The sequence below is a fragment of the Mauremys reevesii genome, linkage group 8 (assembly GCF_016161935.1).
Source record: "Mauremys reevesii isolate NIE-2019 linkage group 8, ASM1616193v1, whole genome shotgun sequence".
Lineage (NCBI taxonomy): Eukaryota > Metazoa > Chordata > Testudines > Geoemydidae > Mauremys > Mauremys reevesii.
Window position 1 is genome coordinate 33928950 of NC_052630.1, and position 22588 is coordinate 33951537.

The 22588-nt window shown below is 47.4% G+C and overlaps 1 protein-coding gene across 1 annotated transcript in view; it reads right to left on the minus strand.

Moving 5' to 3' along the window:
* SIL1 (SIL1 nucleotide exchange factor) overlaps positions 1–22588 on the minus strand; it is a 257546-nt gene that overhangs the window by 140107 nt on the left and 94851 nt on the right. The gene's annotated exons all lie outside the window — the stretch shown is intronic.

Below are 22588 nucleotides of genomic sequence, written 5' to 3' on the forward strand. Positions count from 1 at the left end.
AGGAGTTAACTGATCCTGAGAATGGGAGGGTGCCGCCAAGTGAGTCATATAATTTGGACGTTCGCGTCTCGTCGAATTGGAGTAGCGGGTGTGCTGCCGAGGGAAAGATGCCCATGGGGCCCAATACTGCCATGGTGGTGGAAAAGGCATAGGTGGTGCCATCCAGGGGTTAACGCGACAAGAGGCAGGGTCTTGAGGATAGTCTGAGACAATTTTCCTGTGCCCACGGGTGACAGGAATCCAAGGATGGAATTCTGATTGCATTGAAACATCACCCTGTAGTTCAGACTCCTCCTCACTGGAGGAAGGCTGTTTGGACCCTGAATCATTCGTAAAGGAGAAGCAGTCTTTAAGGAAGGGCGATTGCAGCGTAGGTGACACTAAGAGGTCACTTGACTGGGTAAACGGCAGCACTGAGGCAGCTGAAGGTGAAGGCTGATAGAATTGCTGTGAGGGAACCTGGGCTTGCACCGGAGTTCTAAGTCTTGGCTCCGTGCCAAGTAGTGCTGTTAATGCCGGTGCTGGAGCCAGTGCCGCACTATTAATAGCAGGCTGCGGTGCCTCGGGGGGTCCTGATATGTTGGCACCACGTTCGTCGCGGTGCCGACAGGTGCCATAATCGAGGCAGGCAACTGAAAGCCTGTCACCTCGGCACCAGAGCTTTGTGCCACCGCCGAAAGCACAGGCAGGTTTAACGCGATGCCGGAGGAGCCCGGCTCGTCGAAAGTGCTCAGGCGGGGGAGCCTCCCGTAAAGAGACTGTGGATCTGACTGGAGAAGGTTTTTGTCTAAGGGCTTCTTTTGAATTTGACAGAAGATGCCCACGTTTTGCTGCTTTCTTCTGCTTTTTAGAAGTGGGAGAGCTGTGTCGGTGAGCGGAGGCAGAGTCCGCGCCAGGGTCTGAGGTGGACCCTAAGGATTTTTGAAGTAGAATAAGTTTAAGTTTTAGCTCCCTGTCCTTTCTCGCTCTGGAGCTTAGTTTAGTGCAGTGAGCTCATTTTTGGGAAATATGGGTCTCCCCCAAACATTTTATGCACTGTGAATGTCCATCGGAGAGAGGGATAGCGTCCTTACAGGAGGAGCAGCGCTTAAAGCCTGTGGAGCCAGGCATATCTGAAGCGGCTGAGAGAAAAAAAAATTTTTTTTAACAGTAGAAAAAAGGATAAGTAACACTAACTAACAACTAACAAGAAACTGTCTAACTACAAGTTATTTTAAGATGAGGAAAGAAATTCTTTAAGGAGTCTGCTGAGCTCCGTCTCAAGTCGGGGACGGAGAGAAGGAACTGAGGGAACCGGCCGCGCATGCTCACTAGAGGTATACTCAGAGCAGGGGGCAGGCTCGCGAGTACTGCTGCAGAAATCTCCGATCAAAGGCGCAGGGGAGCACCGACACTGAGGGTATGTCTACACTACAGGATTAATCCGATTTTACATAAACAGGTTTAGTAAAACAGATTATATAAAATCGAGTCCACACTAAGCACATTAATTCGGCGGTGTGCGTCCACGGTCCAAGGCTAGCATTGATTTCTGGAGCGTTGCACTGTGGGTAGCTATTCCGTAGCTATCCCATAGTTCCCACAGTCTCCCCCGCCCCTTGGAATTCTGGGTTGAGATCCCAGTGCCTGATGGGGCAAAAATCATTGTCACAGGTGGTTCTGGGTAAATGTCGTCAGTCACTCCTTCCTCTGGGAAAGCAACGGCAAAGAATCATTTCGCGCCCTTTTCCCCTGGCAGACGCCATTAGCATGGCAACCATGGAGCCTGTTTTGCCTTTTGTCACTGTCACCGTATGTGTACTAGATGCCGCTGACAGAGGCGATTCAGCAGCGCTACACAGCAGCATTCATTTGCTTTTGCATGATAGCAGAGATGGTTATCAGCCGTTCTGTACCATCTACCATGCCATTGTAAATTGGCAATGTGATGATGGTTACCAGTCCTTCTGTGCTGTACCATCTGCTGCTGTCATAGGTGCCCCTGGCTGAGATCGGCCGGGGGCGCAAAAGACAAAAATGGGAATGACTTCCTGAGTCAATCCCTTCTTTATGATATCTAAAAATAGAATCAGTCCTGCCTAGAATATGGGGCAAGTGTACTAGAGAACCAGTGTATCATAGAACCAGAGAGCACAGCCGCTCTGTGTCAGATCCTGTAGAAATGATGAGCTGTATGCCATTCACAGGGGGTGCTCCTGCAACAACTCCACCTGTTGATTCCCTCCTGCCACAGCCTTCCTGGGCTACCGTTGCAGTGTCCCCCCATTTGTGTGATGAAGTAATAAAGAATGCAGGAATAAGAAACAGTGATTTGTTAGTGAGATAAAATGAGGGAAAGGCAGCCTCCAGCTGCTATGATAGTCCAGACAGGACATTAAGCAGTGTGGGGGAGAGGAGCCCAGCATCCCACTGCTATGATAGTCCAGGCAGAACAGAATCTTTTCTTTACACATGAAGGGCGGGGGCTGATGGAGCTCAGCCCCCTGTTGCTATGATGAAGACGGTTACCAGCCGTTCTGTACCATCTACTGGGAAGTAGTAGCACTCATGGGCTGATGATGAGGACAGATACCAGTCCTTCTGCACTATACGATCTGCCACAAGGCTGATGATAATGACAGATATCAGCCATATTGTACCATCAGACACCAAGGAGGGGGGGCGAGGATGCTACAGTTCAGTGCCGCAGCATCGCATCTACCAGCAGCATTCAGTAGACATAGGGTGACATTTAAAAGAGTCAAGAGACTATTTTTTCCCTTTTCCTTCTGGGGGTGGGGGTGGGGGTAAATTGACAAGCTATGCCCTGAACCACCGCGGACAATGTGTTTGACCCTACAGGCATTGGGAGCTCAGCCATGAATGCAAATGCTTTTTGGAGACTGCAGGAACTGTGGGATAGCTTGAGTCCTCAGTCCCCCCTCCCTCCCTCCATGAGCGTCCATTTGATTCTTTGGCTTTCCGTTACGCTTATCACGCAGCAGCGTGCTGAGTCACTGCTGTGCCCTCTGTCTGGAGATTTTTTTAAAATGCTTTGGAATTTCGTCATCTGTAATGGAGCTCTGATAGAACAGATTTGTCTGCCCATACAGCGATCACATCCATACGGTCCATGCTGGAGCTCTTTTTGGATTTGGGACTGCATCGCCACCCGTGCAGATCAAAGCTCCACGCTGGGCAAGCAGGAAATGATATTCAAAAGTTCGCGGGGCTTTTCCTGTCTACCTGGCCACTGCATCCGAGTTCAGATTGCTGTCCAGAGCGGTCAGTGGTGCACTGTGGGATACCGCCTGGAGGCCAATACCGTCGATTTGCGGCCACACTAACCCTAATCCAATATGGTAATACCAATATTAGTGCTACTCCTCTTGTTGGGGAGGAGTACAGAAACCGGTTTAAAGAGCCCTTTATATCGATATAAAGGGCCTCAGTGTGGACGGGTGTGGCGTTAAATCGGTTTAACGCTCCTAAAACCGGTTTAAACGCGTAGTGTAGACCAGGCCCTAGAGTGGAGCACCCACAGAGACATCTCTCGAAGAAGAAGGAGAAAAGGTCACCCTTTTGTGAAATTCACAAAATATGAGTTTTCACTTTACAAGTGAAACCTTTTCTCAGACTTCTATAGCCAATCACTTATTATGCATTCCAACATTCCCTTGTTTATAGTATGATGCATGTGCTTAGTGAATAAATATGAAGAACTTCAACAACTTATGTTTTATTCTCACATTCAATCCAATCCTGCAAACTGTTGTGTACCTCCAGTGCTCAAGTGAGCCCAATCCTGCAAAGTGTGAGTCACTCCTGAACAAAGTGGGAATTGGGGCATTCAGCACCTCAAGAATCAGGCTTAATGCAGAACATCTTTGCATATTTCAACTGCCTATCAAAACATATGCCAGTCTGCGTGGACACCATGTGTCACTGTGTAGCCAAGTCAACAATAAAGCAAATTGCCAGTATTACCAAAGCCAGATATAATTCCTCTTCAATTCAATAAGTGTTCTTACTGCATGTCCTAAACGGCTGGATAATGTTGCTGTGACTTGCCAAATGGATTGCCACCCACGAGGTGAATATTTTTCAGCAGTGCTTATGTATAGTTTGAACATTGGTTTGTTACATTTGTAAAGCACCCTGGGATGAAAGGACTTACAAAATAAATAAATAAATAAAATGCAGGTAAGTAATATAAAATGATGACAGAAAAACAGACCGCCTTCAAGGTTCCAAATATAGCATTTCAGTACACGCTGTACCTGTTGGAGTCTTTACTGAAAGCAATGAAATCCTACAGCTCATTGTCTCAAATTCTAACTTCGGTAGGTCGTGGTCTGTTGGCTCATTTCAAATTGTTACGTAACAGGTCATGTCAGCATCCCAGCATCAAGATCACCTTGAGCTGCGTCATCTACAGTAGATATCATAACTAAAAAGAGTCTAGTCACATGGACAAAGCCACTGGACAACTATTTCCCTTTTCATAACAGGTGAGTGATCTGAAAATTCAGGTTGGAGACTAACAGATTGCGCTGAATAAAAGCACCTGCCAGCCAGGCTGCCAAGCAATAGCGAAAATGAATCTGAGTAAAAGCTGGAATAAGAAGATACCTTGGAGAGAGAGTTGGCATTGTACCTCTCTAAATTTCAATTTAAAGCCTCATTTCTATAGCTAATGCAATCATAAGGGACATGAGCCTAATTTTTGTCAGGACAACCTGTCAACACTGCAGTACTTAAGATGGGCACTAAGGGGTTATTTCATCTCTAAGATGGATCACAAAGTATGAAATTAGTCATGTTGCAGTCTTGGGTTCACAGAAGAATAAAGCCCTACTCGTTCAAGGACAAATCATGGAGTGGATTTTTGTGCCTTTATTCTTTTTTTTTAAATAATGTGTGAGTAAGCACAGCAGCTTATTTTACTGATCACACAGTGCTATATACCCTAGTTTCATAGCCGAGGTCTGACTCAAGCTAATGCACTACATATTAGAGACTACTTGGAGATAATTTTCAGAGATTGTCTCTTGCAGACAGGTATCAGGGAACACAGAACCTGTTATCATTTATCCTTATTATGCCAGGTGCATTACTTCTAAGGAAAATGCTCAATTTCACTCCTTGGAGGTTGGATAATTTTGCTGAATTAAACCACTTACCTCTCATTCTGAAGGTTCCAGGCATGTTACGGCACACACTGCAGTTCAATCATATAGAACTGGTCATTTTTATGAATGCGAGAATGGAGAATCATGTATGTGTGTGTGACATAATTTGTAGAAAGTTGGAGGGAAAGGGGTTTGGTTATTCTGCCCTCCTGATGGCTAATGTAAGAGACATACCAAAATTGTCTGACTTGTTCTTTAGGGACTTTCCATGAATGAGTAGGCAAAAGGGAAGAGATGAGAGACTACAGCTTTGTATCTTGATGAAAGGTGCTCGTCCCCTCCAGGAGACCAGCCCATTCCTTCCAACCTTCTAGCTGTTTATATATAAACTTCTTTAGCTTCCATCATGTCTGGATACTTTACAATGTTAAAAATCAGAAACACATGAACTAAACAAATTGGGTAGCCTGACAAACCACCCACTCTGGAACTCATTAGTAATAAGGTGGTGATGGGGCTTTGCATCATGCAAACCAAACAAAACAACTAAACCCCTAACTGAACAGGTGAGCTTCCGAGCTTTACCAAATCAACAGAGGGAGTGGTGGCTACAGGCAAAAGTCTTCTACTGACAGCAACCCTCAACTAGGTCCTCAGTCTGTAGAACACTTTAATTACACACAAAAACCCTATGTTAAATTATTATTATTAAGGTTGCAAAGTCAAGCTCTCAGAAGTTAGGAAATGCCATAGTTGCCTGTACAACCTTAATTCAGCACCCTTGTGCTTACGCCTTATGATACTGTCTTTAATTTATATGATCACATACTATTTTTTCCAGAGGACCCCTGCTTCATTCAGTGTTCAGGCTGGACAGTACTCACTTAATGAGCAGTCGTTCAAAATTTTGATTCCGCCTCATTGTTCAACATGCAGCCCCAGGTCTTATTTACTATATACTTTTCAAAACCTGCTCTGAAAACTGGGCCTTTTCTACAGCACTCTACTGACTGCTTCACAAATATTTTCCGCACACCCCTGTGACGTGATGGAGTGGGATTATCTCCATATTACAGGTGTCAAGTTGGGCACCCAGAAAATGAGGAACTCACAATTAGTGACCAGCTCTAACAAGTTTGGTTTAAGTGACTTGCCCAGCATCACACAGGAACTCTGCAGCACAGGTAAGGTTAGAATCTGATTCTTCAGGGAAGCATTCAATTGCCCATCCTTTCTCTTCTTGCAATACCCTCTCTCATTGACTACACTTCCAACTACTCCAACAAATGAGGTAAGGAGTCCTACAGCCAACCGCCTCCTTTACTATATAACCCTGATTCATCTCAAGAGCAGGTCCATCCTGTGTACTGAATGGAGCAGGGGTCCTATAGTTCTGACATTTCCTAACTTTTGAGTCCTGGACTTTGCATCCTTAATAACATTCTTTTAACATATTTTTGTATGCAATTTCCTAGAGTTTTTAAAAAAAGTAAACTGAAAAAGCAAATTCCGTCATGTAGCATCATGCTGACACTCAGATGTCTCCTCAGCAAGGTAGGAACTTTTAGATCCACTTACTGCACAGGCTTCTGCCTTTTGAGCTCATGGAGTAACTAATAGCAGCAGTAGGTTGCCATCCTCTATGTCAATCAGCATTAGAGATGGATGAGACACTTTGACAGTGGATTTCACAGATATTTGCTGACAGCAGGGGAATGGTGAGACTCAGGGATTTTGGGTTCCATTCTAGGCTCTGAAGAGCATGCTCCAGCGGGCACAGACTCTTCTATCCTGTCTCTTCCAATCTGTCCCTTCCCCACCACTGGCCCCTTGTCCCAGTCCCATTCTCCTCACCCACGCAGTCCCAGTCTCCACCGCTCAGGCTTCTCATCCCAGTCCCAGTTTCCTTGCCCAGCCAATGCTAGTCTCACTCCTGGCTCCTCATCCAATTACAGTCTCCCCACACCCACTCATTTCTTTCCCCAGCTGCCATACTCATCATCCCAGTCAGTCTCAGACTCCACTCCTAGTCTCCAGGTCCCAGTCTACTCTCCCAACCCCATCCTCTCTGCATTCGAGACAGGCAGCTTCCTTCTCCATACTGCCTTGGCCCTAGCAGAGGAATCATTGGGAACACGAGAGGTTCCTTAGTCTCCGTTTCAGTGCCTAGCCCAATCACAGAGCAGCTGGGAAAAAACGGTTACTCACCTTCTCGTAACTGTTGTTCTTCAAGATGTGTTGTTCATGTCCATTCCAATCAGGTGTGTGCATGCACAGTCATCAGAAAGTTCTCCCTTAGCAGCTCCCATCGAGTTGGCTGTGGAGCCCCCTTGGAGTGGCGTCTTCATGGCGCTGGATATAGGACCCTGCGTCTCCTCAGTTCCTTCTTGCTGGCTACTCCAACAGAGGGGAATGCAGGTGTTCATGTCCATTCCAATGCCCAACAGATCTCGAAGAACAGTTACAAGAAGGCGAGTAACTTTTGTCTTTGAGTCCTTGTTCATGTCAAGTCCAATCAGGTGACTCCCAAGCTCCACTCCAGAGGTGGGGCTGGAGTTAAGGAATTGCTGATTGGAGCACTGCTCTGCCAAATGCTGCATCATCTCTGGTGTGCTGGGTGATAGCATAATGAGAGGTGAACATGTGCATGAAGGACCAAGTTGCTGCTCTGCAAATTTCCTGTATCAGTACCTGGACCAGGAACACCGCTGACGTGGCCTGTATCCTTGTGGAATGTGCCATAAGTGATGGGGCTGGGACCTTGGCCAGCTCGTAACACATGCGGATGCATGCCGTAATCCAGGAAGATATTCTTTGAGATGAGACCGAGAGCCCTTTCATCCGGTCTGCTACCACCACAAACAGCTCATTCGACTGCCTGAATGGCTTAATGCGCTCGATGTAAAATGTTAGTGCGCGCCAAACATCCAATGAGTGTAGCCTCTGCTCTAGACTACTGGCATGAGGCTTACGATAAAAGACAGGTAGAAAAATGTCTTGCCTAGTATGACACTACTTGGGAAGAAAGGCTGGGGGAGGCCTGAGTTGCACCTTATCCTTGTGGAAGACCAGGTAGGGTGGGTCGGAGGTAAGGGCTTTTAACTCCGACACCCTCCTAGTTGATGTGATTGCGACCAGGAAGGCTACCTTCCACAACACATAGAGGAGTAAGCAAGTCTCCAGCGGGTCAAATGGGGGCCCCATTAATCTGGAGAAGACCAGGTTAAGGTCCCACGCAGGAACAGGCTGTCTAATCTGAGGATGTAGCCGTTCCAGAACCTTGAGGGAATGTCCTACCATGGGGTTAGCAAATATGGAGCACCCAAGATGCCCCGGGGTGGAAGGCCAAGATAGCAGGAAGATATACCTCGATGGATGACGGTGCCAGGCCTTGTTGTTTCAGGTGCAGAAGGTACTCTAGAATAAGCGTATAGGCCACTGGGCACACCAGCAAGTGAACCTTTTCCACTTAGTTAGATAAGTGGCCCTGGTGGATGGTTTCCTGCTGCCAAGTAGGACCTCTCTTATTGGTTCCGAGCATAGAAGGTCCATGAGGTTTAACCATGAAGCTTTCAGGGCATGAGATGGAGAGACTGAAGGTCCAGGTGGTGAAGGTGACCATGGTCCTGAGTGACCAGGTCGGGGTGGAGGGGTAATGCAATTGAGGCGTCCACTGACAGCTCCAAGAGTGTGGTGTACCAGTGTTGTCGAGGCCACGCTGTGGCCACCAGAATTACCTCCACTCTGTCCCTACGGACCTTGAGATGTACCTTGTGAACAAGATGGATCAGGGGAAGGGCATACAACATGCGGCCTCCCCATGGTAGCAGAAACGCATCCGCGATCAAGCCAGTGCTGATTCTGGAAGGAGCAGAACACTGGGCACATTCAGTTGCTCTGGGTGGCGAACAGATCGACCTGGGGAAACTCCCACCTTTGGAAGACGGAGTATATGACATCCGAATGGATGGACCACTCGTGATTCCAGAGGGCTTCTCGACATAAGGGGGAGGAACGGGCTCCACCCTGCTTGTTGATGTAAAACATGCAGTGATGTTGTCTCATCACTGCCACACACTGTCCTTGCAGCTGAGCCTGAAAAGTTTGGCATGCTAGTCGTACTGCCCTGAGCTTCTTGATATTGATATGAAAGGGGAGCTTGTCCTGTGACCATAGGCCCTGTGTTTGGAGATCTCCCAAATGCGCACCCCAACCCAGAGCTGACGCATCTGCTACCAGGGAGAAGGAAGGCTAGGGACTATTGAAGGGGACTCCTTCGCACACCGTCCGAGGGTTGAGCCACTATTGGAGGGACTCGAGAATGTGTTCTGGCACCTTCACCACTAAGTCCAGGCTGTCGTACCTCAGGCAAAGCAGACGCAAGCCTCGCTTGTAGGGGTCTGAGCCTCAGTCTGGCATGCCGGACCATATAAGTGCAGGCTGCTTCGTGGCCAAGGAGACTCGGGCATCTCCTTGCAGTAGTGGCTGGGTACCGCCTTGTACGGGGAGATTTTGGCAAACCAGTAAAGTGCCTGAAACCACTATTGCTTATTGCTAACAGCAGCCAAGTCAGCAGGTCATAAATTGGTCATGCAGCGGCCTTAGCGTAACCAAGGCAGGAGGGGAGGGTGTTTTGGGTGCCAGGGAGATGGCAGCTTGACCCCGCATCCTTCCTGCTAAAAATGTTGAAATTGCTGATGCATGTATTTTAGAAAAACAAGAAGTCTGTTTATGTGTGTCCCCGGGAATGTTTGTAAGGGCCCCAAGGCATGGACACGCTGGAAAAGAAATAAAAAAAACAAAACATCTCTGGTTAATTGATGATCATCAGGAAACCTCTTGCTTGACCTATAAAAACTGCTTGTTTAGCAAGTTTTCTTTCAGGATATGTCATTGTATTACTAATGTATAAATAAAGGGAAAAAGTTTGAGGTAGTTGGACTTCTCAGAAGGGGCTCTTCAGGGAAGCTCCCTCTGGACGCATCTTGGGGTCCCCACCGGCAGACGGAAGTTTGGCCAGCAGAAGCCACTCGAAAGCCATGCTCAGCTTCGGTAATTATCGAGGGTTGGAGGGTGATTTACTAACCTCTTGCTGTGTGTAAATGCCTGAGACTAAGTAAAGTTTAGCTTTAAGTGAAAGCACTCGTGTTGTCCTGTTTGTGCCAGCCATCTATCGGCCAGACGGCCATCGCTCCCTTGATTTATTCCCTGACACCACCTCGCACAGAGAAAAAGTTACCAAGAGCTTTGGGTTGAAAGAACCCCGGGTAACAGCCTGAGGCCTTGAATAATATTTGACATGACTTGGAATCAGGTTTCCAGTAAAAACGCCCTAGCCTGTACTGAGTTCAGCACCACTCCGATGAACTCTGTTCTTTGGGTCGGTAATAAGTTTGACTTGTTCACGTTGAGGAGGAGGCCCAGTCTTCCAAAACTGGATCTGACTAAACTGACCTGAGGTTCCACCTGCTCCCTGGTGTGCCCCGAGCAGCCAATTGTCTAGGTAGGGGTATACCTGCACCTGACTCCTCCGGAGAAAGACTGCTACAACAAACATGCTCTTGGTGAACACTCGGGGGGCCATCAATAGACCGAATGAGAGGATCATGAAACGATGATGTTTGTGGTCGACCACAAACAGTAGGAATCGTCTGTGTGCAAGATGAATGGCTGTGTGAAAGTATGTGTCTTTCACGTCGAGAGTGGTGAACCAGCCTTGGCGATGAAGAAACAGTGGGAATAGAATCCCTTGCCCCATAGCTCCTGAAGAACGTCCTCCACTGCTCCAATGGCGAGGAGCACCCGTACCTCCTGGATAAGGAATTGCTCGTGAGAAGGGTCCCTGAAAAGAGACAGGAAAGGGGAGTGGGAGGGAGGGGAGGAGCAGAATTGGAGAGACTATTCCACTTCTATCATGCAAAGAACCCACGGTACGATGTTATTTGGAACCAAGCACGGTAAAAGTGGGATAGACAATTCATAAAACAAGGGGAAAGATCCGGTTTCCTAGTGGGTGCACCATCCTCAGGCGCACCTTCAAAAGGCCTGCTTAGAGCCCGACAAAGGTTTGGTCGGTCCTTGGCCCTGCCCAGAAGGGGGACTGGATGGTTTACGCCTACTGTTCCTGCCCCTGCCCCTATAAAAATCCTACCTCGGCCAAGTAGAATACGGATGCTGCTGTTGCAGTCAGGGCTTGAAATGTTTTCGTTGGATTGCTGGAGTGTGCATGCCCAACAATATCAGTCACCCAGGAGTCCTTTAAGCTGTGCAGTTTGGAGTCTCTTAGCTCCAAAAATAACCCTGTGCCTTCAAACAGTAGGTCCCGCAGGGTTTGCTGCAGCTCTGGGGGCAACCTGGACTCCTGTAGCCATAAGCTCCTCCTCATGGCTATTCCTGAGGAAAGGGTGCAGGCAGCCTGCGAAGAGGTCCACACCACTGCCTTCCCTTCATAGCTGAGAACTCAGCTCTGGAGTCTAGTGGAATTAGCTCCTTAAACTTCAACACAGAGTCCCATGAGTTGAAGTTATATCTACTGAGGATAGCTTGCTGGTTAGCTATCCTCAGCAGCAGGCCACCAGTTGCACAAACCTTCCTGCTGAAAGGGTCCATCCTTTTCGACTCATTAGATTTAGGGGCTGGCCCCTGCTGCCCTGTCTCTTTCTCATTAACTGCTGACACTACCAGAAGGCATGGTTGCAGGTGAGAGAACTGATTCTCGTACCCCTTAGAGGGGACGAAGTACTTACGCTCAATGCCCCTGGTGGTAGGCAGCACTGAAGTAGGGGTCTGCCATAGAGTCTTAATATTGCTCTGGATCGTTTTTATTAGTGGCAGAGCTGCACGGGATGCTCCTTCTGGTGTGAGGATGTCGACCATGGGGTCCTCGGGTTCGACCTCTTCCGCTTCCTGTAACCCCACGTTGCAGGCAATCCACTGGAGAAGGTCCTGGTGGGCCCTATGGTCAATTGGAGGAGTGCCCAAGGTTTAAGATCCTGCCACCGCCTCGTCCAGGGATGAAGATGAGGAGGCCAGAGGTGGAACGGGGTCCTCCTTGCCCTCCGGCTCCCTGACCTCTCCCAGGTCAGCGTCTGGGGCAACCATAGCTGTGGTGGCAGTAGCCTGGCCTTGCAATGGCTCATTCCTTGGCGGCGACCTGGGCCCATGGTGGGGCTTGTGCCAAGGTTGCCTCAGATCCCCAGGTCCTTGGCTGGCTGGGGTGGTCGGTGCTCAGAGGCCACCAGGCGGGAGCCCTTGAAAAAGAGCCTTGTGCCTGATGGTAAGCACAAGGGATCCAAAAGGGCCATTGTGCCAGAGGCTGCCACTGCGGGTGCCATGGCATTGGAGCCTCCCTCTGTCACCTGTCAGAATTGTGGCGGCTGCAACAGGAATAGAAGGAATCACCGTCTGAGTCCATTGAGACGGATCTCACCCGTAATGACCATGGTGGAGCCGAAGGAGACTGCACCAGGGACCGGTGCCAAGCTGATGATGTGGAGGACTGGTGCTGGGAATCCAGTGCTGGGAATCCTGTGCCGTGGATCGGTGCTGGTCCTCCATCCTCGGTACCAGGGAAAGGAAGCGACATCCTACTGGTGACAAGGAACCCCGCACGGAATCTGGTGCTGGAGAGCAGTGCCTTGGCTATGGCGATCTGGAGCAGTACTGAGGCAAATGGTGCCGGGCAGGATAGGGTGACCACCGCATCATGGCTGGCTTGCCTCCAGACAGCACTGGTTGCTGCATCGCCAGAGGCTTATCTCTGACCGCCGGGGGCTGAGGAGCCGTCATGGCAATTAACTCCTCCACCTGGCATTGCCCATCCAGGAAGCCACTGGGCGCCGGATTCGACAGTCCCTTCAGGGGAATCGAAATCAATGGTGCCGACTCTTGCTGCTTGGGTGCCGGGTGCTCCTTCAAGGGATGCACCGGTGCAGTGACTGCCAGTTCCATTGCTTTTGGCACTGGCAAGCGCCCCCTGCCAGCTTTTCTATGCCACTTGCATGGCACCAGTGAATGCAAGCAGTGCCGGGTTGTCTCCTCAGCATGAGGTGCCAGAGAGCACCGGTGCCAAGGGTCTCTTATACTAGAGTCTTTCTTTAGCACTGTGTCACATACCAATGCTCGGTGCCAGGAACTGGTGGTCCATAGCAGACTGGGGAAGAAGAGCGTATTCCACGAGCAATTGATTAAGTCAGAAATCTTGCTCCTTTTTAGTCCTGGGGCAGAAAGCCCTGCAGATCTTGCACCTTTCTGTCTGGTGCGCCTACCCTGGACACTTCACACACGAGTCATGGGGGTCATGCATTGGCACAGGCTCACTGCAGGGTTTAAAGCCTTTGGCTCGAGGCATGCCCCAGGGCGCAAGGGGTGTGTGTGTTAGGGATTGGGGAAACCTTGCTCCCAACCTTGCTATATATACACACTATCTACTAACAATAACTACAACTAAACTAGACTAACTACGCTATGAAAAGAACGCTAAGAGAAGCACTTGCTAGGCAAGCGATCGCGTTCCAACGGCCATCACTGGTGGTAAGAACGAACCAAGGAGGTACAGGGTCGGCACAGTCCTATATCCAGCACCCTGAAGGCACCACTCCAGGGGGCTCCGCAGCTGACCCAATGGGAGCTGCTAAGGGAAAACTTTGACAACTGTGCACGCAGCGCGCACACACCTGATTGGAATTGACATGAACAAGCACTCGAAGAAGAGTAGCCATTAAAGAGAAGGTGCAGCTTCACCCCTGTAGCCTCGGGCTGGAGACAGCATGCTCAGTCACTCATTGGAGATGGCACATACAGAGCCTGGTCAAGTCTAAGAGCTCTGAGAGGCTTGAACATGCTACGGGTGCATAGAATCTCTGGAGATTTTAGTTGCTAAAATCAAAAGGCTTGTCTACACAAACAATTAATTCACAGCAAGCTGAGGGGCAAAGCTACCCCACACTAGCTTGCCTCGGACTAACTGTCAGTGTGGACGCTGCTGATATGCATTAATAGTTTGTTAGTTCACTCTGATCTAGTCCTCTCTGAAATGGGACTAGACCACACTCCAGCTTGCCATGAGCAAAATGAGTAGACAACCCCTATTAGTCTCTACTAAGCACGTGCAAACCGAGATTTTTCAAAATCTTGTAACTTGGCCAAATTTGATCAGGTTTTCACTGGAACAGCAAAAGGCACAACTCTGAAACAAAGATTACATCCCTGCAATTTTTCCAAGCCCCTGCTCCAAAGCATACAGGTGCTAGAGCATTTCACTGAAAGTCATCAGAACTAAATCATCATAATGGCCAGTAACCCCCCCCCCCCCCGGGAAGGAAATCCTTTCAGAAGATATATCAATATTTTGTGTAATTTTAGAATGTATCCAGGACAATTTATAGTGCCAATAATGCCAAGAGCTCTGACACAGAGGCAGAGCTACTACATCATCAAATGTCCCCCATCCTGAATCAAAGGTCAAGCAAAGCATAAGATGTCCTTATACTTCAGGTTCTGTCACAAAATATAACTTCCCTCAGTGTGTGTTCTAGCTGCTTTCTCTACTCCAGAACTGGATAAATATCGGTGGTGTCATATGGACAGAAACGGCAAGTGCTTTAGAAATCTTCTGACGGAAAAGTGCTGTACAAGTGCAAGGTATCATTTAGGACAAGTGCTGAATAATGCAATGCTGGAAAAGTTATAGGCTAGGTGATGTCAATCAGTATAGCTCCACTGGAATTGATGGAGCTACAGCAATCCATACTAGCCGAGGATCTTGGCATATAGATTTTAACTCTCTCTCAACAAATCAAACAGTGTAAGTAAAATATAAGTGACCCCAGTAAAGAGGCAACAATGTTACACTGCAGAACACATTTTTATTGATATGAGTGAAATGTATGTAAATTTTATTAATGCAAAGTACACTTGAACCATTAAGTTCAAGGAAACTATTTTCTCCTTTTCAACTCTGAAAAGTAACTGTGGGAAAATGGCACCTTATTATTCAGAAGATTTTTTTCCCTGCACATACTTTGAGTCAGCTCTGGGGAAGTGGATCTATTTTGGCTTATAGATTATCAACAGAATTATTAACTAAGTTCCAACTGCAAGGCCAAATTCTGATCTTAGTTTCAACTGCACTACTCCACTGCACACCACAGGTTTACACAGGTGTAAGTGATGGTACAATTTTCCACGAGCCCAGACTGACTGAGTCTTGCATCAGCTTGTTACACAAGAACAGCGCTTTGGTACTGAAGGAATTTCCAGCACCTGAACACAATAGGTGCCTGCTTAGGACCTTGATTCTCCAGTAACTAGAAAGTTCACAGCACTGATAAAGAACCTGCCCAGCAAATTCCTTAGAAGCCAAATTGGCCTCAACATCAATAAAGTTTCAGCAGCAGAAGGCTCAATCTCTCAGTCAGCATTCTTTATGTCTAGGACTCCTTAAAGCCCAGTGCAGATTGTGGAGCATGGCTGTTATGCCTCTTTAGCACAGACTTCTTTGGTCCCTGATTCATCCATATCTTGCTTCTCAAGCTGAAAATATCCTATTCCGTCCCACCACAGTGGGAGGTGCTGATCTGAGGACAGACCTGTGACTGGGCTCATGAGTTCTCCTCACTGAAGAAAGCATAGAGCCTCTGCTGCCTACTGAGCAGTGATCAGAGAATAGGCTTCCTCTAGGCAGGACAAACAGCAGGAACACACATCTGCCTCTGGGGACATAACTCATGCTGCCCTCTTAGCTGCATTTTTCGAGGCCTGTCCAGGCCTGGCTTTGAGTATACAGAAAAGTTTCTTCTGTAAATTTTTTAGGTTTTTCAGCACAAATGGCCTCACATCAACACATAAAATGCTTTTTTATCCCCTCTTTATCTTGAGTTATAATTAATCCACTTAGTATAGCTGTACTTCAGAATGATGAACTGTTACAGGGTTCTTGTGGATGCATTCCCATATCAAATTAACTATAATGCTTCAGGAAGTCCTCCCACTGGTATTCAACACTGCACTGTTTTACATCTGAATTGACCAGTCTGGTTACCTATGTGCTCTCCACTGTTGCGGGATTATCTAGCTAGATGTCTCTCCTCTGTTTAAACACTGACACACCCCAAGTGTACTAATTTGTGATGCCTGCTCATGTAGTTCACAGTCTCTAAGTCCATTACACCCTACCGTCTGTGCTTCCATATGGTCTTGTCAGGAGATTCTGGATGTCCCTGCCCCCCAGGCAGACAAGAACTTTGTCTACACTAGCAATTAACAGCGCTTCAACTTTCTCACACGGGGTGTGAAAAAACACCCCCGAGCGCAGCAAGTTGCAGCGCTGTAAATCGCTAGTGTAAACAGTGCCCCAGCGTTACGCCCCTTGTTGAGGTGGCCCAGCGCTGGGCCACAACCACACAAGGCACGTTAAAGCGCTGCCACAGCAGCACTTTAGTGTTGCCAGTGAGACTAGCCCTTAGGGTACGTCTACACTACGAGACTATTCCGAATTTGCATAAACCGGTTTTGTAAAACAGATTGTATAAAATCGAGTGCACGCGGCCACACTAAACACATTAAATCGGTGGTGTGCGTCCACGGTCCGAGGCTAGCATCGACTTCTGGAGCGTTGCACTGTGGGTAGCTATTCCGTAGCTATCCCATAGTTCCCACAGCCTCCCCCGCCCCTTGGAATTTCCGGGTTGAGATCCCAGTGCCTGATGGGGCAAAAATCATTGTCGCGGGTGGTTCTGGGTAAATGTCATCAGTCACTCCTTCCTCTGGGAAGGCAACGGCAGACAAGCATTTCGCGGCTTTTTTCCCTGGATTGCCCTGGCAGATGCCATAGCATGGCAATCATGGAGCCTGTTTTGCCTTTTGTGACTGTCACCGTATGTGTACTAGATGCCGCTCACAGAGGTGATTCAGCAGCGCTACACAGCAGCATGCTTTTGCTTTTGCATGATAGCAGAGATGGTTACCAGCCATACTGCACCATCTACCAATCCATAAATTGGTAAAAAGATGATCATGGCTACCAGTCCTTTTGCACTGCACCATCTGTTGCTGTCATAAGTGCCCCTGGCTGCTCTTAGCCAGGGGCAAAGTTAAAATTGGGAATGACTCCCTGAGTCAATCCCTCCTTTTTGGTATCTAAAAATAGAATCAGTCCTGTCTAGAATTTGGGCAAGTGTACTAGAGAACTACTGTATCATAAAACCAGAGAGCACAGCTGCTCTGTGTCAGATCCAGCAGAAATTATGAGCTATATGCTATTCACAGGGGGTGCTCCTGCAACAACCCCACCTGTTGATTCCATTCTTCCCCCAGCCTTCCTGGACTACCGTAGCATTGTCCCCCCACTTGTGTGATGAAGTAATAAAGAATGCAGGAATAAGACACACTGACTTGTTAGTGAGAAATGAGTGGAAGGCAGCCTCCAGCTGCTATGATAGTCCAGACAGGACATTAAGCAGTGTGGAGGAGAGGAGCCCAGCATCGCGCTGCTAGTCCAGGGGCAACTGAATCTTTTCTTTACACATGAAGGGTGGGGGCTGATGGAGCTCAGCCCCCTGTTGCTATGACGACGATGGTTATCAGCCATACTGCACCATCTGCCAGGAAAAATTAGGGCCAGGCGCCCTTGATTGACCTAACTGATGCAAGTCGGCATGGTTACCAGTCCTTTTGCACTGCCCCATGTGCCAATAGGCTGATGATGAAGAGGGGTACCAGTCATATTGCACCATCAGCCACCCATGGCGGGGGGGGGGGAGCAAGGATGTTGGTGTTGAGTGCTGCAGCATCGCATCTATCTGCAGCATTCAGTAAAGATAGGGTGACATGTTAAAGAGTCAAGAGAGGATTTTTTCCCTTTCACTTCTGGGGGTGAATGCGTAAATTGCCGAGCTATGCCCTGAACCACCGCGGACACTGTGTTTGACCCTAGAAGCATTTGGAGCTCAGCCAAGAACGCAAATACTTTTCGGAGACTGCAGGAACTGTGGGATAGCTTGAGTCCTCCAGTCCATGAGTGTCCATTTGATTCTTTGGCTTTCCGTTACGCTTGTCACGCAGCAGTGCGCTGAGCCCCTGCTATGGCGTCTGTCTGGAGATTTTTTAAAAATGATTTTGAATTTCGTCTTCTGTAACGGAGCGCTGATAGAACAGATTTGCCTACCCTTACAGCGATCACATCCGCATGGTCCATGCGGGAGCTCTTTCTTTATTTTGATTTTTAACTGCATCGCCACACGTGCTGATCGGAGCTCCACGCTGGGCAAACAGGAAATATTCAAAAGTTCGCGGGGCTTTTCCTGTCTACCTGGCCACTGCATCCGAGTTCAGATTGCTGTCCAGAGCGGTCAGTGGTGCACTGTGGGATACCGCCCGGAGGCCAATACCGTCGATCTGCGGCCACACTAACCCTAATCCGATATGGTAATACCGATATTAGCGCTACTCCTCTCGTTAGGGAGGACTACAGAAACCGGTTTAAAGAGCCCTTTATACCGATATAAAGGGCCTCTCAGTGTGGACGGGTGTGGCGTTAAATCGGTTTTACGCTCCTAAAACCGGTTTAAACGCCTAGTGTAGACCAGGCCTTTGTCTCATCTTTCCAGTAGTCACTGGAATGTCAAGATCTAGCAGAGCAGATGCAGAAGGGGTACTTCCTGCAGACATGCCAGTGCTGCACTGAAGAGCAGTGACAGAATTAAAAAAGCTCAAAAAACAAAACCAACACTCCGGTAATGCTCCCACTACATGCACAAACTATGAGACGCTTCCTGAGAAGCAGCAAAGAAACCTGGTATATGTTGATCAGTTTAACCATGGCCCACAATGACACAGACATACCCTTTGGAAACCACACAGGCAAAAATAGACACTGACCGGAAGTATATTTCTCAAGACAGCCAAAATCTCTTTATATGCACAAACAGCCAGCTAGCAATTCAGCTGGAAATGCCACTAGAGACCTAGTCAGAGAGCCAGAGTGACAATGCTGCTCATCCATTAAGTATGATTTTGGGTATATCTATACAGCAGCTAGATACCTACAGCTGGCCCATGCCAGCTGACTCAGCTCGCGGGGCTTGCATTGTGAGGCTGTTTCATTGCTGTGTAGACTTAGAGGCTCAGGCTCCAGACCGAGCCCTGGGACCATCCCACCTCGCAGGGTCCTAAAGCCACACTCCAGACCGAGCCTGGAACTCTCCACAGCAATGAAACAGCCTCACAGCCCGAGCCACAGGTCAGCCATAGATATTTCTTTGCTGTGTAGACATACCTTTAGAGTCCAGAATAAAAAAACTGACATTAGCAGATTAGCACAAGCTAAACACTTATGGTCATAACTAGCTACTTAACTATACAATGGCTCAACAGTAAAAGATAAGGAAGCTTGGGATACCCCTTCCACACCAATATTGCTGCAGAGAGAGCCCTTGCACCTGCAACCAGTCATGACAAGAAATGTACTGAAGAGCCACAAAGCCCTTACTCAACCCCATTTCAGAACGTTTGGTGCCACAAGACTGTACTTATGGGGCCCAAATGAGCAGTGCTCTCCAGAAGGCTCTCAAGGCTCAACAGCATCAGAAGTTGCATCCTGTAAGTGGAAACATGCAAAAGCCACCTCAAAGAATACTAGAGGGATACAGACCGAGCCATTTGTCACACAGCAATTTGTGTGCATCCTAAAAAACCCTGCAATAAAATTAGAAATCAATAGCAAATAGCAGAAAACCTCGACCATGCACTGAATACAAAAAAACATTTGTACCATTGACTTTAAAAGTGCCTAATCAAGGAAGCTTCCAAGGGACGCTGAGAGAATGAAGCAAGCTGCTTGAATTGAAGATATCCCCCCTACTTTTTTTTAAAAAGGAAAGAAAACATGAATAATAGATTTTCAATGCAAGAAGAAAAATTGAAACCCACACCAAGTTCTCCTGGTAATAACAGCTTTCTGAAAAAGCCCAACTATTAATGTAACAGGGACATCCATCAATCAAACTCAAACAAAGTATTTTCAGAGCTAAAAATGGAGCAGGCAAACATCTGCTTTTTGCAAGTGATGCACTTAAAGCAAAGAATGTGATAAATTATTGCAAGCCTAGGTTTGAACTAATGATCTTCCCCTCTGGATGATCAAACTGCGTGAGTGAGAGTGTGGGGGTAGCCATCCCAATCCACATATTGCCATAGTACTGTAATTTGTGCTCAACCTATTGCAGGGGAGAGAGAGACGTACAGGCGCTGTTTTCTTTAAAAATGGAGGAATACTTGAAAAATTCCTCAGTCACTCTCAGGATCTACCTAACATTAGATAAGCATATGAGAAGATGATTGTAGGTTGTGATTTTAATGGTCCTTTAAACAAGAGCGTCTCAACTTTTAAGAACTGGTTCTCATTACTAAAGTTAAAGGTGTTCACATTAATACCTTTCCACCCTCCACCTTCTCTGAACCAATCTAAGTCCCTGCTTACATTAAAAGTAATATCAGGATAATATTAAACAAGATAAGGCGAATATAAACTTTTACCTTTTTTGTTTTAGTTTCTTCCTCTCCCTGAAGGACTTTACATTTATTAAGACCAATTCTCCCCTTGTTGTCTGCAATCATCTCTCACTGCTCTGATCTCTGTAGACCCTTTTCAGTTCAGTTCCTTTCTCCTAGATGTGTGCTCTCCCCTCTGATTCTGGTGTTGTCAGCAAATTTGAGGACAATTGAGTTTATACCAAAGAAACATCCAACAAAGAAAGTATATATACAAAGAAACATCCAACAAAGAAAGTAATGAAGAAGAATGTAGAAGTGCTTCAGATTTTTCTTTTTTTAAGTTTATGTTGTCAAAATAAATTCTAGAGACACTTAAAGTGCTAGACTCAGCTAGTATTAGCAGTAACCATCACTGCTTAAAGTGATTACCTACACTGAAAAGTGACACTGTAAGATGACATTGCAGGGTTCTGTGCTTATCATTTCTCAATGATTTCCGTATCATGGCGCTCTGCTTACAATTAATAACATGCTTTTTCCAGCTGCCAGCATGGCAAACTCAGCTTGCGATCTGCAACTGGAGTTTTTTCCTATCTTCACCAATTGTAAAGGTTCTGCAGGTTGAATTTTGCCCTTTGTCATCAATGAATTTAGTGTGGATTGCACAGGTGTGACTGATTGAAAATTCTGTTGACAATGGTGCACAAGAAGGAATAGAATCAGCTCACTCTTGCAAAGTAGCAGAAATGTATTTTTATCACTAATTGCAGATCTGATTCCAATACAGACAAGAAGCAGAGATAGTGAGTAAGATGATACATTTATACATAGTCATTTTTCAGAGTAGAACCACATTTTGAAATTGCCAGAAGCTTCACTGTTGTGAGAGAAGCAGTTCCATGGAACACCCAGAAGGGCTTGGAGAATCAGCAGTTCACACATCAACATTTGAGGATTACTGCTTTAAGCCTTTACCTAAATACAGCAGAACACATCATTAGGTTAATTTCTGCAATGAGGCTTTTTAGTAAACTTCTGTATATGCATTATCTGGACTTGGGAGAGGAGAGAAATAGCCTGAGACTAGACTTTATTTTTAGATAACAAGAGCCAAATTCCAATATCACTTACAGATTATGTACATCTGGACGATCTCCATTTATTTCTCTGGAGTTATCCCAGATTTACACCACTGCTGAGCAGAATCTAGCCCATGGGATAGGTCATTCACTCCTGCAGGACCTCTGCCACAGCCCAGCCTTACCATTTTTCAAGCACCCTCTTTCAGAGCTTTTGTCTGTTTCACTTATTATCCGCTAAATTTGGTGCATACCATGTGAGGTATCAGGGAAAAGGTTATGATCAGCTGAAAGTCACTGTTCTATCTAAATATGTATATCTTTAGAGCATAGTCAGTTATGAGATTGTGCTGTAAATTGGGAAAATCAGCCAGATATTAGCTCCCCCGAGACAACAGCAAGGAGAGTAACTAATGGACGGGCGAGGTGTCAAAGCCATCAACAGCCATTGTCCAGCAAGGGAGCTACAATTCAATGACTCATCTGCATGAGGCCACACAAGGCATAGGCACCGACTTCCCCTCTGCCCCATGGGTGCTCGACCTCCCCCACTGCCCCACCCTCACCCCATCCCAATTCCACCCCCTTCCCCAAAGTCCCCGCCCTGCCTTTTCCCACCCCAGCCCCCTCCCTGCCCCCATTCCACCGCCTACTCCCAAGTCCCTGCCTCTTCTCCACCTCCTCCCCCGACTGTGTCACATCCCCGCTCCTCCTCATCTCTCCCGAAAAGTCCTAAGTGCTACCAAACAGCTGTTAGGCAGCAGGTGGGAAGTGCTGGGAGGTAGGGGAAGTAGTGAAGACACAGCATGCTCAGGAGGGGGGAAGAGGTGAGGCAGGGATGGGAGGAGCTTGGCTGCTGGTGGAGTGCGGAGCACCCGCTAATTTTTCCCCATGGGTGCTCCAGCC